Consider the following 14517-nt stretch of genomic DNA (forward strand, 5'->3'; position numbering starts at 1 on the left):
CACATGAATGCAGCATATCGAGATATGAAACAATATTTAAGAAAAAAATTAAAGCCAGTTCTCTTCAATATATCTTTTTGTAAGCTTCAGAGACTCATACCTAGAATGCAATGTGAATTTTATTGTTTGTAAACCACAGAAGTAATTTATCAAATACAGTAATATCAGAATAACTTGTTTAAAAAGTTTTCTTTTAAGTCTACTACGATTTCGATACGATATAAAGTATTCATGTCTTCAACAAAGTTGTTTGAAATTGGATTTTCGGAAACTTTGCTGAAGAATTAAGTCTCGAGTTAAATTTTCTTGAAGATTAAATTTTCTATAATCACTTCCAGAAGGATTAACCACCAAAAGTGTTATATCAGAAGATGTGCTGTTTTACGTTGTAAAATTCTTCAATGGTACTTAACATCGAAAGTTGACAGTTCCGAATAAAGGTAATAGCGACCGTAAAAAAGTAATCGAGCATTAATTTTACGTTTCTTCACTATTCAAGCTCATAACTTGACAGCGAGTCCTGGTACACAGTACACAATTTTTTTTACGCCATTCAATTCAGCATTCAAATATACGCCAAATATCGGAGATATTTTGGTTCGAACTAGAAAATGCTAGCCGTGAGTAATCATCAAAATTTTAAAATTTTAGTTATACCAAAAAATCGCTTAATTCCTTGCGCAACTTTACACGAGAGGGATTGTTGATATCTTTTACGTAAAAGTTTTAAAAATTCGAGAAAGCGCCGCAGCCGATCCTGTAACCTTTCGCCTTAATAGCTTGAAATATTGAGACATTCACCGAAATGTGCACGCCGCACAAATAGCTTGCTAAAGACCGCTTTAAAGGTTGCCAGTGGATTTTTGGTGTAACTAGTACTTGTATTTGCTAATTGCGGTAGTAATAAGCTTTCCATTTTGGTTTAAACGCAAGAACAACTTTTTAAACAGAATTTAATTGATAAGTATAGCTCATTGAACCAATTTTATTAATTCTGCTTAGCGGCTATTCATATACTTGATAATACAAGAACTATCAAATGCTCATAAAATCCGACCCTGACCTGCTAGAGACAAACTATAAACGTCATTTTTTATCACCTTTAATCTATTTCCCGTAATGGTACTCTTGTTCTTAATTATATTGAGTTTTTGTCTCGACTTTACGCGATCTCAAAAAATAAATTTTCAGCAAATGTTGAAATATATGCACGTTTTTGGTGAGCAAGTTTTTGTTTTATAGACAATCAATCTATTTGAACTTAGCCTCCCATTCGAAAAATTGTCCCTAATCCATCTTTAAGAACATCTCTCAAAAAAGCGCATAATAATTCAGGCAATTATTTTATTTTATATTGATGTAATTTGACAACTATGGGATCTCGGCTAAGAGATAAGTTACAAGTTTCGTTTCCCACATTTTTTCAAAAGTCGTCATGATGATTAAAACAATAGGCGGGTTTCGCTCACTCCCACAGCTGCAGACACCTGAACGGTGAAATTTGCTCGCAAATTGACCATGTTTTGATGGATGGTCGACATTTCTCCGATGGCAGTGATGTCAGTATCTGACATCGTTCGGACTGTCTCATTTTATACCAGTTACCATGTATATTATCCTTTTAGAGGATATAGTCAGTCAGATTCTCGCAGATTAATTAGCATAAACGCCTTTTTCCTCTGCTCTACGAACAACTCCGAGGATATCGATGTTGTTCGCGAAGCCAAGGAGTATGTTCGCATCATATGGTGCTATGTTGGCAATCAATTAAAAAGTGTATCGTCTTGCTCCAATTCATTAAACGCCACCAACAAGTCGAGTATGAGAGATAAATTAAATGTAAACCATTTAGATTTTTTGGTTATGTCCAATGGAATAACAAATCGAAATATGAGTCTCTCTCCCTCTCTCTTTCTCTCTCTCTCTTTCTGAACACTGAAGACCTTGTCGATTTCTATGCAGGATTAGGACAATCTTGCTCAATTTTCTTATACATACAAAATACATGAATAGAAACAACAGCTCATGTTAAAAAGAATGAGAATATCTAGAGAATGTTTACACCAATAACAATAAATGTGGTAAATACAACAATAAAGAAACAGTATTCAATTTAGGGGCGGGCATTGTGTACATGGTAAGTCTATTGCCGTGCATGCAATAGATCTATTGCATTTGTTCGATTCCTAATCTCGACTGATCCGGTTTGCTGTTTCTAGGGTTGCCACCCCTCCGGGTTTGATCCGGAGACTCCGGTTATTGGGGGCAATCTCCGGGTTTCACTTCAAGTCTGGTGAGACGACACATCTCCAGGTCTGGTGAGACGACACATTTATAAACTTTTATAGTACTGATATGTATTTGTTTCAAACGAATTCTTCTGGTGCTATACTGCCTGCTCCTGCAGCGGTCCTTGGCTATTGATCAGTGAGGAGAGATTTACTTCTTTATTAGAACCTCCCTCCCTTGCGACGAATAACACGCAAAGCATTTTCTTTCACTATTCTCTTCCGCTGTGGCGGAAGCAATGCTCGGCTTATCCACTACAGCGGGAGTGGTTCGTGCTGTTGGGTTCTTTGTGGTTAGCTGGAAAAGTAAAATTCTACACCCATCTAAACCAACAAAATTGTTTACTCACTCGAAAAATGAGTGTTCACAAAGCTTAATGTGAACGGAACAGAACAGTGGTACGCATTATGCTTTACTAATATAATTCACTCAACGGTGAATGTGAGTCGATTTGGTAATTTTCCAACCAACCAACCCTGATCTCAGTAGCTTATAGTACCCGAGTGAAGTTCTCTAAAGTGTCAAAAAATCGTTCCGCTTCATATTCATGTCTGTATTCAGCCTAGGTCAGTAAAAATCTCCGGGTGAAAACCTCACTAGAGGTGGCCACGCTAGTTGTTTCAATGTCAGACAGCACACTGACATACATTCACCGAATCTGTCGGACATTGAAACAAAACCGTTTTTGCTGTTTTATTGACTGCTTTGCCGAAACTCGCATAATAACTAATTATGTCCTATCTATGTATTACGGTTATTCAGTTCAGTCATTTTGAATGGGCATTTTTGTAAGTATTATTGTGGGCCAAATAATTCTCGGACCAGAAATAGTCGTTCCAATGACATTCGGCAAAATGGGCTTCGGAAAAATCGCATTCGGCCAAACGGCATTCAACCAAATGTCATTAGGCAAAACGGCATTTGGCCAAGCGGCGTTCGGCGAAATGGTATTCGTCTATACGTCCTTTTCATCCAATTGGCATTCGGCCAAATGACTCGACTGATAGCCATTTGGCCAAATCACCCATTCGGCTCATTGGACCTTACGGTTAAGTGCCAGTTGAGCAAATACCGATCAACCAATGAGTATTCGGCGAAATTACCAGATACCTTTAACTTGTTTATATAAAAAAAATTCTAAATGAAACAATTTCACGAGAATTGACTTGAATACTCAAATTAGATTAGATTAGACTTTATGGAAGCGTCGAAACTATTTTTGGTGTGGTTTTCGGAGTGTTTTGGAAACCAAAGCTTGTTCGCCATCAGTTGTCATACGATATCTGACAACACTTTCAAGCCAGTCTATTCCCAACTATCAGAGACATCGGTCACAATACTCAGTGTGATTCTGCTTATGTTCGAGCCAAAGCGAACGAAAAAAAACTGTTACTTGCGGGTATTGCCCGAAGAACAAAGGGTACCGTTACTGTTATTCTTGTGTAGTATTCTATCAAGATAACAAGCTCATCAACAACACGTGATTATTCAGCCTAACACGGTGGCCATTGACCTCAGCTCTTTTCGCATTAGACCGAGTAGAAGAATTGTGGGAAAAACCGACACTGTGGGTAAAACCAACACCCCACAACTTTTCCTAGAAATCAAATTTTTATTCATTTCATAATGATACATTATTATTAGTACGTTTATGTAGAGCATTTGAAGAAAAATTGGATTTACGCTAGTGCGCCGAATGTCATAAAAATAAACAAAATATACGACAGCAGCGTTCATACTCGTCTGGATGTAAAATTTCGTTTGTAGATTTTGAGGTTTTAACCGAACAAAAGTTTTTCAAATCATCCCATTTTTCAGCACCTATTATTATTGGCCTTTCCTATGATCAACTAGGTGCATTGAAGACGAGTTTGAGAAATTCAATAAATGTTTAAACATTTGAATTAATATACGATAAACAATAGCGCCGCCACACCAACCTATCCCAACTATTTATCAAATCCATTCCGGAACCGGTTGGAAATCCTGAATGGATTCAGTATGGAATCTTGCTCAAAGAAAACAACCGATTCCGACACTATCAGTTGATGCATTTGAGCTGGAATTCATGCTGGAAGTCCGAACCGGTTCCGGACTAGTTTGACTGGGTAGATGAATAACCGATGTCAATTCTGTCGAACTCAGCCACAAAAAAACATGACGACAGTAGCGCACCTGGTTTTGATATCCCAACTACCTTCGAAACCGTTTGAGATTTTACACAAGTTGAATGCTGAAGATGGACATCGGTTCTCTGTGATATTATGTATACCCCAATAGATCGTTGATGATCAGAGTCCGAAAAATCAAATCTGAAAAAGATAGTTTTACTAAGTGTGTGTTGGTCTTTTATAAGTGAATGAATCCAATTAGCAGAACGTAGAACGCTTGCAAATCTTCTCTTACGAAATAAAATGACACTGCAGGTTGCAATGATGTGCGCAAGGATTATTTGGAAATACTCATATCAATAAATAATCCTATAGCATAAAATACTCTTATTTATAGTACTACGCTTTCTAACTTTCTTCCCCTCACTACATCATGAAGCAATAAAAAGCATATATTTGCATCATACATACTGACACTTTAATAATCACGCATATATCTCATTTTTAATAAAGTTAAAGATTTTAATAAAGTGGAGAGAAAATAAATTAAAGGGGGTGTCGATCTTACCCCTATACGGTGTCGGTTTTACCCGCAGTGCCAACAAAAAGTTACTTTGTTTTCCAAGTTTTACAACCAATAAGTTTTAATGAAATTAATTTTTCGAAGCGCTGAAAAAATTAAGTCTTGTTAAGAATTTTCTGAAGAAGAATTGTGCATAAAAATTATAATTTTATTGGTTTTGTGGCAACTTAGAAAAAGTGTTAAGCTTAAGGTGTCGGTTTTAACCATAATTCCCCTATTCGTGATGTAGAACATTCGCTGAAGGTGAAAATGCAGCTTCCGTTTTCAGAAGTCAACTTCATACAGCTTGAGCACGTCAGGCATGCGGTACTGATAACCTTCATCAAATTCGCCCAGACGAAAAGATTCATTTCGCAGAACAACTTAAAACACGCGCTTGTTTGTGGCAACCTTAAAATCAAGATCCCTATGTATATGGATAATGGAAATATTGAAGTCAAATTACACGATCTATCTCCACTTTCTTGTATAATGGCAATTCATGTCGTATTTCGTAGAAGTGGAATCTATTACGGAAGACACATCGCTTAGAACCTCGGACATTCGAAGATCACATACTCCAGTGTCCGCCGATCTGAGGTATGATCCTCGCTATCCCATTCGTTGCCTTGGCCGATCTTTCGCAGGCGTAGTCGACATGGTTGTTGAAGCTCAACTGGTCGTTGATTAGTTTTCCGAGTTTCCTGCGTACATCCAGCAGATATATAGGCCTATGCGAGACGGGTTCCCCGAGCAAACGAAAAGCCCATAATACCCCCATGCTCATGGGGTTTGTCATGGGTGATTGAAATGGGTTCAACCCATGAAAACACCATCACCATGGCCTGGTAGATCCCACATAAAATACCATATGTTGGTGTATTTATGGGTTATTGAGACCATTTTATGGTGTCTTGATGGTTGTGAATTTTGGCATGGACCATGTTTAAGGTCTTTCCAAGGGGCTATGTGGTGTTTGAACCCATGAGTATTTGCTCGGGTCGCCCGGTGACTTTCCTGGCTTTAGCAGCATCACCAGTTTTTGTACCTTTCACATTTCGGAGAAGCTGCCATCATCTGAACACTTCAGCACCGTCCTGAACATTTGGATATACAAGGATCACAGCTTTTAGCGCCACGTTTGCTATTCCATCCGGACCGAAGGTGGACGCCGTCTACTGCGTGGCTCCAGTTTTCATGACATTGTTGCGTCACAAGCCGTCACTATCCTTCTTGTTAGATTAGACGCATCAACGTTTTCGAACTTGCTGTCAAGCCGAAGTACCTCAACGAAGAGATCTTCCACTTTCGCTCGCCGGTCGTCCTTCTCCGTGCTGCAGCAGCGTTCCTTGGTCGATGTGGTAGCAAATCGCCTAGTGGCTGCTATGAGTGAATATATTTCTCCAGTTCATGTACGCTGTCAGTGAAGGACTCCTGAATGTGATGTCAATGATCGACTCCCTCTCGTCTCTCCAATATGTGCTAACGGAACCTTCATTGCACAATCACACGTCTAACTTCACAAGTACTTTCTGCAGGATACATCCTCTTGTGTTGATTACTCTACTGCCCCACTTCTCATCCCAGGTATTGAAGGCACCATCAATGACTACCGGTTTACGGCCGATCAACTGATCGCTTTGCTGTTCCAACATTAGTCTGAACTGTTCCACTATCCACCTTGTAGGTGCGCAACCGCTGCACATCAGGACAGCGTTGATTTTGGCAATCACGAAGCCTTTTGCTTCTTCTGAAGCTAACATGGAGTCTCGCTTGATCCATAAAATGGATCGATCTTTCATCCATTTAGTTCCCAATATTCCTCTTGCTTTCCGTCATTCTCTTCACCTATCACGCTATATAGATCCTCTACGTACTTGAGCCATTTAGCCCCGAACTCCACTCGGATATTACTCAGCGGTAAGTTACCGCAGGGCATTTAGTTCCGGTTTCCGTGTGTCATTTAATTCCCAGCTTTGTCGCGATCTACTCGGATAGTTTCCGGTGGTAAGCTCATCTTAATCCGACTGAGAGTTCCCAGACAGCGGAATTTTTCCCGAAACTGATGCCCGTTTTCTTGAACCACGTAGCTCGCAGTCGAATAACCCGCAAAGAATTCCGGAAGACACTGCAGTGCCTTTCACTCTTCTCTTCCGCTGTGGTGGAGAGCAATGCTTGGATTATCCACTACAGCGAGAGTGGCTGGTGCTCTTAGGTTCTTTGTCGTTAGTCGGGGAAGTGAAATCATACACCCATCTAAACCAACAGAACTGTTTACAAAAGCGAAAAATGAGTGTTCGCAAAGCATAACCATAGAACATTGCACTTGCGTTTTTCACCCTAGCACGTTGCACTGGGGTACAAATTTACACCACGCGTTTGATCGCAATTTTTGCAGGTAAAATGCAAACAACAGAAATGTATAATACATCATTTCTTCGTTTTTTAATTGCCAAAACAGCTGTGTAAGTGAAAGTTCGGAATTTATTGAAAGTTCGGAATTTATTGAATCAATGATGCATAAATTGGTTTGAACAAAAATTACTATAACTGCGAATTTTCAACCGATTTGAAAAAAAATCAAATGATTCTAAAAGTTGAAAGAATGGTCTAGAAACAGCATAAAATGATATTTCGATATTTTTGAAAAAGTGCCATTATTTGGAAGAGTGAATGTTTAAAAATCGGGTATTGGAAAATACCACGAAATGGGGTGGAAATTGAAATGAAAAAAATATTTCTGGCCAGTATACATTGGTAACACGCAACGTTACTGTTACAGCAGTTACTGTGCGCAAATTATTCTTGCGAGCTATTGTTTTGAAAAAAAAATATAAAAAATATTTCCACTGGCAGCACGAAACTTGACGAAACGCTAACGGCAACCGTACACTGGGGTATAAATGTACCCCACGCCAACTTTGACATCTGCTTCCACGAAGGCCATAAGCAAACTGGCTATACCACTTTTTCTTACTCTTACGTAGAACTCTAAATTGAATTATGGTTAAGGTCTCAGGTCGATAAATGCCGAATTCTCGTCTTCACACGGCTCCAAAGAAGGCGTGGGGTACATTTGTACCCCAGTGCAACGTTCTAAGGTTAATGTAAACGGAACAGAACAGTGACACGCATTATGTTTTGCCAATATAAAGCACTCAGTAGTGAATGTGAGTCAATTTGGTAATTTTCCAGCCAACCCTTACGAGTTACTGATGATGGAATGAAAAAGTTTATAGGGTGATGAGCCCATTTGCACCTTATTTCTATTATCACTCTACCCATTTGAAGCCGTTGGTTAGAGCAGTGTCTGCCATCTTTGTTTAACGCATTGAGTCAAATGGTAGCGCAACAATAGGGGCACTCGATTCGAGTTTTCGTTGCGCTCAAACAAGAGAATTTTACTTTTTTCACCGCATCAGTGTTATTATATTGGTTCTTAGCAACGAAGCAAAGCTGTTGATGTCAATTTTTACGCATTCCATTGATTGTTGTGCGAGAAATTAACGAATTAGTGAGGCACCATGCTTAGTATGGTGAAAATAGGCACTTTACCCTACTAGTTTCTTTTACCTCAGTAGGAAATAATCACCGATTAAAGTTTTCTAAAATGTTAAAAAATCGTTTGTTTCATATTTCTGCTGATTTCATCTCAAACCCATTTTGCAGCCTATCCTAGGTCAGTAAAAATCTCCGGGCGAAAGCCTCACTAGAGGAGGCAACTCTAGAGCTAGCGGATCCTGTCCTAGTACCTAATAAAATTATTCTATTGTTCTATGTGCAAATTAGACCATCTTTTTGTTTGCTTTCTTCTTCACTGATAAGTCGGTCGCATATCAATAAGTATACCGGAAATAAGTTTCCGCCCTCCTTGCCCCAATCAGAAGGCCTGTTTTCAGATTGATTGTGTAACCTTTCTGTACGAGAAAGCGAAAGGCAAAGCAACAAAGGAGTAGAACCTAATCGTAGAGCCCTATTCAATCTGAACGTTCTTTCTCAATCCCATATCCGCAGTGTTTATTACCTGATCACTCGGCCGGAGCAAATCGAGTAGCGCGCTACTATAGCATTATGTTTAGCAGATTTAAATGAATGCATACTAATCATTTATTAGACGATTTCTCCCTGCACCCTGCTTACCCTTCCATGTGAACCCGATTGCACTAGAGCAACGCTATGTCGCATTACTCGCTCGTTGTTGGCAGTAGCAGCATCCGCAGTCTGTCTGCCGTCAATGGATGGAGGATGGAATCGTGGATACAAAAAAAGTTTCATTATTATGCGGTATTGCTATGACAGCTGCTTTGAAGCCGCATCTCATTGAATAAATAAACGGCTATTAGTAGCAGGAGGCTGTCGCAGCCGCCCGCGGCAATGATGTGGCGTACCAAAGAGGTGTGCGCCGATGCATTTTTAATCGGCGGCGGCGTAAGCGACATTTTTGGCCGGCGGCGGCGGCGTTGGCGGCGTCACGCCGTTGGACCCTACCGGCGGCGGCGCGCCGGCGTGTGTCGGCGTGACGAATATTGACGCCTATGTAACTAAAAAAAATTCTTAACTGTACAATTCCTTTCCCAAATTTTCGGTTTCTATTGTAACAGACTTCACAGCACATACAAACAAACGTTACAGCTTAAAGAAAATCTAAAAAAATCATCGCCCACGATGTAATAGCGACATCTGTTGAACACATTGCACAAAATATAATGCTCGTAACCATTTTTTAATTTATTTTTCAACTGAAGCTCCAATAGTGCCCACCCTGCTTGCCAAATGCAAAATAATAAATGAAAGGTGGAACTATTTTTACAGTTGTAAAATTTGAAGAACGAAATAGAAAAATTGTCGATGTCGCATACTACGACTTCGCATGAAATAATGATTGCAATGGACAAATTTGAAGAGTGCAGAGTAACGACTGTATTTCAATGACCCATAATAATTATTTATTGTTCTATATTTGGGAAATTAAGCAACGGTAAAACAATTTTTGTTTTGTTTGAGGAAATTAATTATTGTTGTCGTTTGCATTGTTTTTTGTTTCTATTTAGTCATCTTTACCGTAAGCCCGGGGACAATTGACAGCTCCCATATATTGAATTCATAAGCAAATTTTGGGGGTGATTTGGTGATGTCATGGCGGCTCGAATGGAGCAAAATTTGAAAAAGGCGCATCCCATGTATTGTTTTCCATTTCTGTGGAAAATAATCAATTTAAGCATTTCTACCATTTTTTTTGCTGCTAGAATTCTGATAAAAACACAAATTCTATTCAAAACGAATGGTTAAGCTTGGTGGTGATGTACTTTCATTGGCCAAAATGTTTTTCATTTACAATTCTCGAGATAAAAAGCACCAATGATTTAACGATTTCAAACTTCACACAACAAGAAAACCAAAACATGTTTAGGAAGGAAGAGAGCCGGTTGTTAAAAACAAACTTCCAGCTAAATATTAATAAGATTTATGTAACTTTGCTGACTGGTTTCAGTTAGGGATAAATTTATTCTCTAATGACACATTCTTTCGTGACGTTACAACGATTTGACGAATCTTCATTCGACAAATATGTTATAACTTTACCAAATGAACGCCTACATCAAAATTTATAACAGATTTAGAAAGTAGACAAAATTTCACGAAAGATTCAATGAACATTAATTTACTATACTGAAAGAGGATTGTTTTATGACCGATAATGTAACGTGACGTTACAACGCGTGACAAATTAGAACTTTTAACGTATTTCAATAAAAGTCAAATCATCAAATTCTAGTATATTCAGTTTATGTTGATTGAATCCTTCGTGAAATTTTGTCTACTTTCCGAATCTGTAATAAGTTTTTATGTAGGTGTTCATTTGGTAAAGTTATAACATATTTGTCGAATGAAGATTCGTCAAATCGTTGTATACGTCACGAAAGAATGTGTCTAATAATAGTTTTCTTTATTCACATTTTGGAATAAGCTTTTTCTAAATGTTGTTCTAGCCGCATTGACGGCGCTCACAACACACGTAACGAAACACGCTTTTCTCTTGGAAACTTTTTCGTTTCGTTGTTCGTGGTACTCATACAGAGAAGGCATACTACCGCCACCATCAAATCGGTGGTGAATATATGAAACAAGCACTATCTGTCAGGTTGTCCCTGGGTTGTTTACCATCGCTCTTTTAGAATCCCGCAGATATCATGTACCCTAACACGAGGCGGTATTATTGGTATTACTGCGCAGAAATGTCACTTTTAATGATCGTGTAAGGACACCTTTCAAGGTAGACACATTACTTCATTTTCCAGGCTGGTGTTTACTTTTAATTCTTGTAAGTACAAAATCGCCACAATGATAAGGAATACATTTTCTTACAACGTACGATCTGCTTCTATCTTGAGTGCAAAGTATGCTCGATGTGCTGCAATCATACAGATCTACACCCTGACGAAACCTGAATATACAGTTACTATCAATCATAATCATTCCACGACTTGACGTGTTAGCTCCTGTTAGGTTGAAACTGATCTGATTGAAAATGGCCTGAGCGTATCTCTAGTTTTCGTAGCACCTGCACCCCGCCAATTTCTCCAGCAATTCCGGGGACCAACAAATTCTAATCCATTGCATACATTCGATACAACGAATCAATTAAATTACTAACATCCTGTTATGTGCTTGGTCACCGATTGGCATCGTGTTGTAACTTAAGAAATGGTTGTGAACAACTCCATCCTTGGGCACTTCGACAAGAATGAATTTCACTGTTCCGGCTCATATTGTTTGTTTTGGTTTGCATTAGATTAAAAAGACCGTAACGTTTTCGGGTGGGTGCGGAAACTAAGTAACGCATTTAGTTCTGTGTCAAAATCTCTTCACTAACGCCACCGATTTGCAATTGAAATCGATCGTTTTTTTCTATGAGTGATGAAAATTCATCTCGTGTTACGTCTTATTTGTCTGTGATACCGGGCTGGTGCAACTGGCACTGAAAATCTCTTGAGTGGGGCTAGATCATACGATGCATAATTATGAGACTAGAAATCTTACCCTCTGCATCGCCACATTTGTGCACCAGCGTCGCGAAAAGTCAAGATCACTTTGCTCAACTATTCTTCGAGAATTTTTTTTTAAAAATAGGTAACGATTCAATCAATTATAAATAAACCACGTATTGAAAATAATTTTTGTGTTTTCACAAAACTAGTTCACGCAAAAAAAAGATGACATTATACTCAAATGTTTAGTAGGTGGTTGTGTCTGAATGTTAAATATTTTTATGATTCTAATTCATAACTCGATGAAACATTGATTTGTATTAACTTCATTGACTAATACAGTCAAGAATTGAACGACGTGCAAGGATTTTCGTAAATTCTCGTCGTATTATCGTGATATTTTAGTCTTGAGCTTACCGTTGGATTTTTTACACAGAGTCACGTGTCTTATAGTTTTCTAAATTATTTCACGGACATGGATTGTGGTTAGGTAATGTATTTTGCTCAGCGCAGTTTCATTTGATTCCGAACATTTCTCTGAATTTTAACAAAGTAATATCAGGGTTACAGGTCCTAGTAATGTCTTTGTATCTAATGCTCGTGCCTATGAGACTGGTTGCTAGCAGTTGTACACAATAGCTCACATAGAAATTTCAAAACCAAAAAGCAGAGCGAATAATCCATGAATAATAGTCTGAGTTAGAGATGGGCCATTCGTTCGCGAACGGTTCAAGTGAACTGGTTCTTCGAAGAGAATGAGCGAACGGAAGTTCTTTTTAAAAGAACGGTAGTTCTCAATTCTCTTCAAAGCGAATGAACTGAACCTGACCCAAAGCCGTTTGGCGAATTTCTCGGACCGATTTTTAGGCGAACGAATGAAAATGAACCGACTTGCCGTCCCACAAACCGCTCTCTGTGCTCTCCCTGAATGGAACCGGCGAAGAACGACTCATCACATTCTCTATTTCTCTAGTTATACATCATGAAGAAATCGCTACCCATGATGAACTTGTTAAGCATACAGGGGTATAATAGTTTGGGCACCATCTGTTTGGTTCCTCTCCAAGAATCGAATGTTTTGAGAGACATTCGCTAGATACAAGTAAAATATCAGCTGAACGGAAGAACGGTTCATCTGAACTATTTCTTTTTACAGAACTGTTCAGTCGGGAATGGTTCTTCGAAGTGAACTGTTTCGCCCATCGCTAGTCTGAGTTCCTTGTAATTTTTTACGTAAGTATTATAAGATTATGTGGAAAATTAATTAATGTGTAGCATATTAGGAATTAAGAATCGGATAAAAAATCAATGAATAATACACTGCGTTCCAGTGAAATTGATTAGGTGCAAAGATTAGGATCAGGCACATAATCGTAAATTTCAGGCACATATATCTTGAAAGTGGAAGTTTTTTTTAATTTGTGGACCATTTTACGCATACGAATGGTGAATTGAAACTTATATGCTCACAATCATAACCAGTTGACGAAGCAAGAATGGATCTTTGAATTATATAACGAGTGTCGTGTAATGGTTTTCGAGAAAATATCAAGATTATTTTAATTTTGTAATCCAATTGACGACCACTAATACCAAATAATGATCAAGATGTGATAAATCATGAATCAGTTAACGTCGTATATTCGGTCCATAGACAATGTTCCTAGATTTGTGGATAAAATTATGAGCCAATAATTTTAGAGCTCGCGAATCGTCGGCGCGGGAAAAATGCATCGGCGGCGCGCCGCCGATCTACCGTTCGGCGTCGGCGTACGTTAAAAATTACCGGCGGCGGCGGCGTGGCGCGGCGGCGCACAGGTCTAGTACCAACAACAATAGCGTCGAATGCAATTCCTTATATTTTTTTATTACATTCAGACTACTAGATGTGAGAGAATCTATCTAGGGTAGAGTCTTTCGGGGCACGATTCATTTTGGTGAACTGTGAAGAATTTAAAGCTTTTCGTTGAGAAATAGATGAACTTTTGGGTGAAGAACGCAGGTGACCATTTTTGTTGTGATCGCAAGTTGCATATTTCCCACGGCATTATGCATATCATCTTGCGTGAAAAATTAATTTGCGAAGCAATTTTTGCGATAAGTTAGCTTGAATGACACGCAAACTTGAATGGACCTGGACGTTAGCAATGCTCGAGTAATCCCGTATCGTTTGACGTTCTCAGGGCAATTAGTCTAGCTGCCACGGAAATCTAATTATACATGCGTTAGTTTGTTAACAAAACATCTTCATTTTTGTTGCTGATTTTCCATACAAATTGCTACTAATATAAAATGCGATGTAATGAGATGGATGTTAACTAGATGATATGATTTGTAAGCTGGTTGGTTACTAAATTAATCTAGAACACACCATTCATTATGCAAAAGACCCGAGGTATTGCAACAGTTTTACCTTAGTTATTACTACATTTACTGAGAAGTACAGTGTATATTGATAGCAGGCGGAACGTTGCTTTTAAAATTCACCCGATGCTACCTTGATAGCAGAAGTGGATCGAGTTGACTCGATACGCTCTTGGTGGGTGTTGATGGCGAGATTGTGCTT

General features: G+C 38.7%; 1 protein-coding gene across 4 annotated transcripts in view; it reads left to right on the top strand.

Moving 5' to 3' along the window:
• Window positions 1-14517, top strand: part of LOC131692619 (trehalase-like) — a 146568-nt gene that overhangs the window by 49262 nt on the left and 82789 nt on the right. The window lies entirely within an intron of this gene.

This window comes from Topomyia yanbarensis, chromosome 3 (assembly GCF_030247195.1).
Source record: "Topomyia yanbarensis strain Yona2022 chromosome 3, ASM3024719v1, whole genome shotgun sequence".
NCBI classification, from domain to species: domain Eukaryota; kingdom Metazoa; phylum Arthropoda; class Insecta; order Diptera; family Culicidae; genus Topomyia; species Topomyia yanbarensis.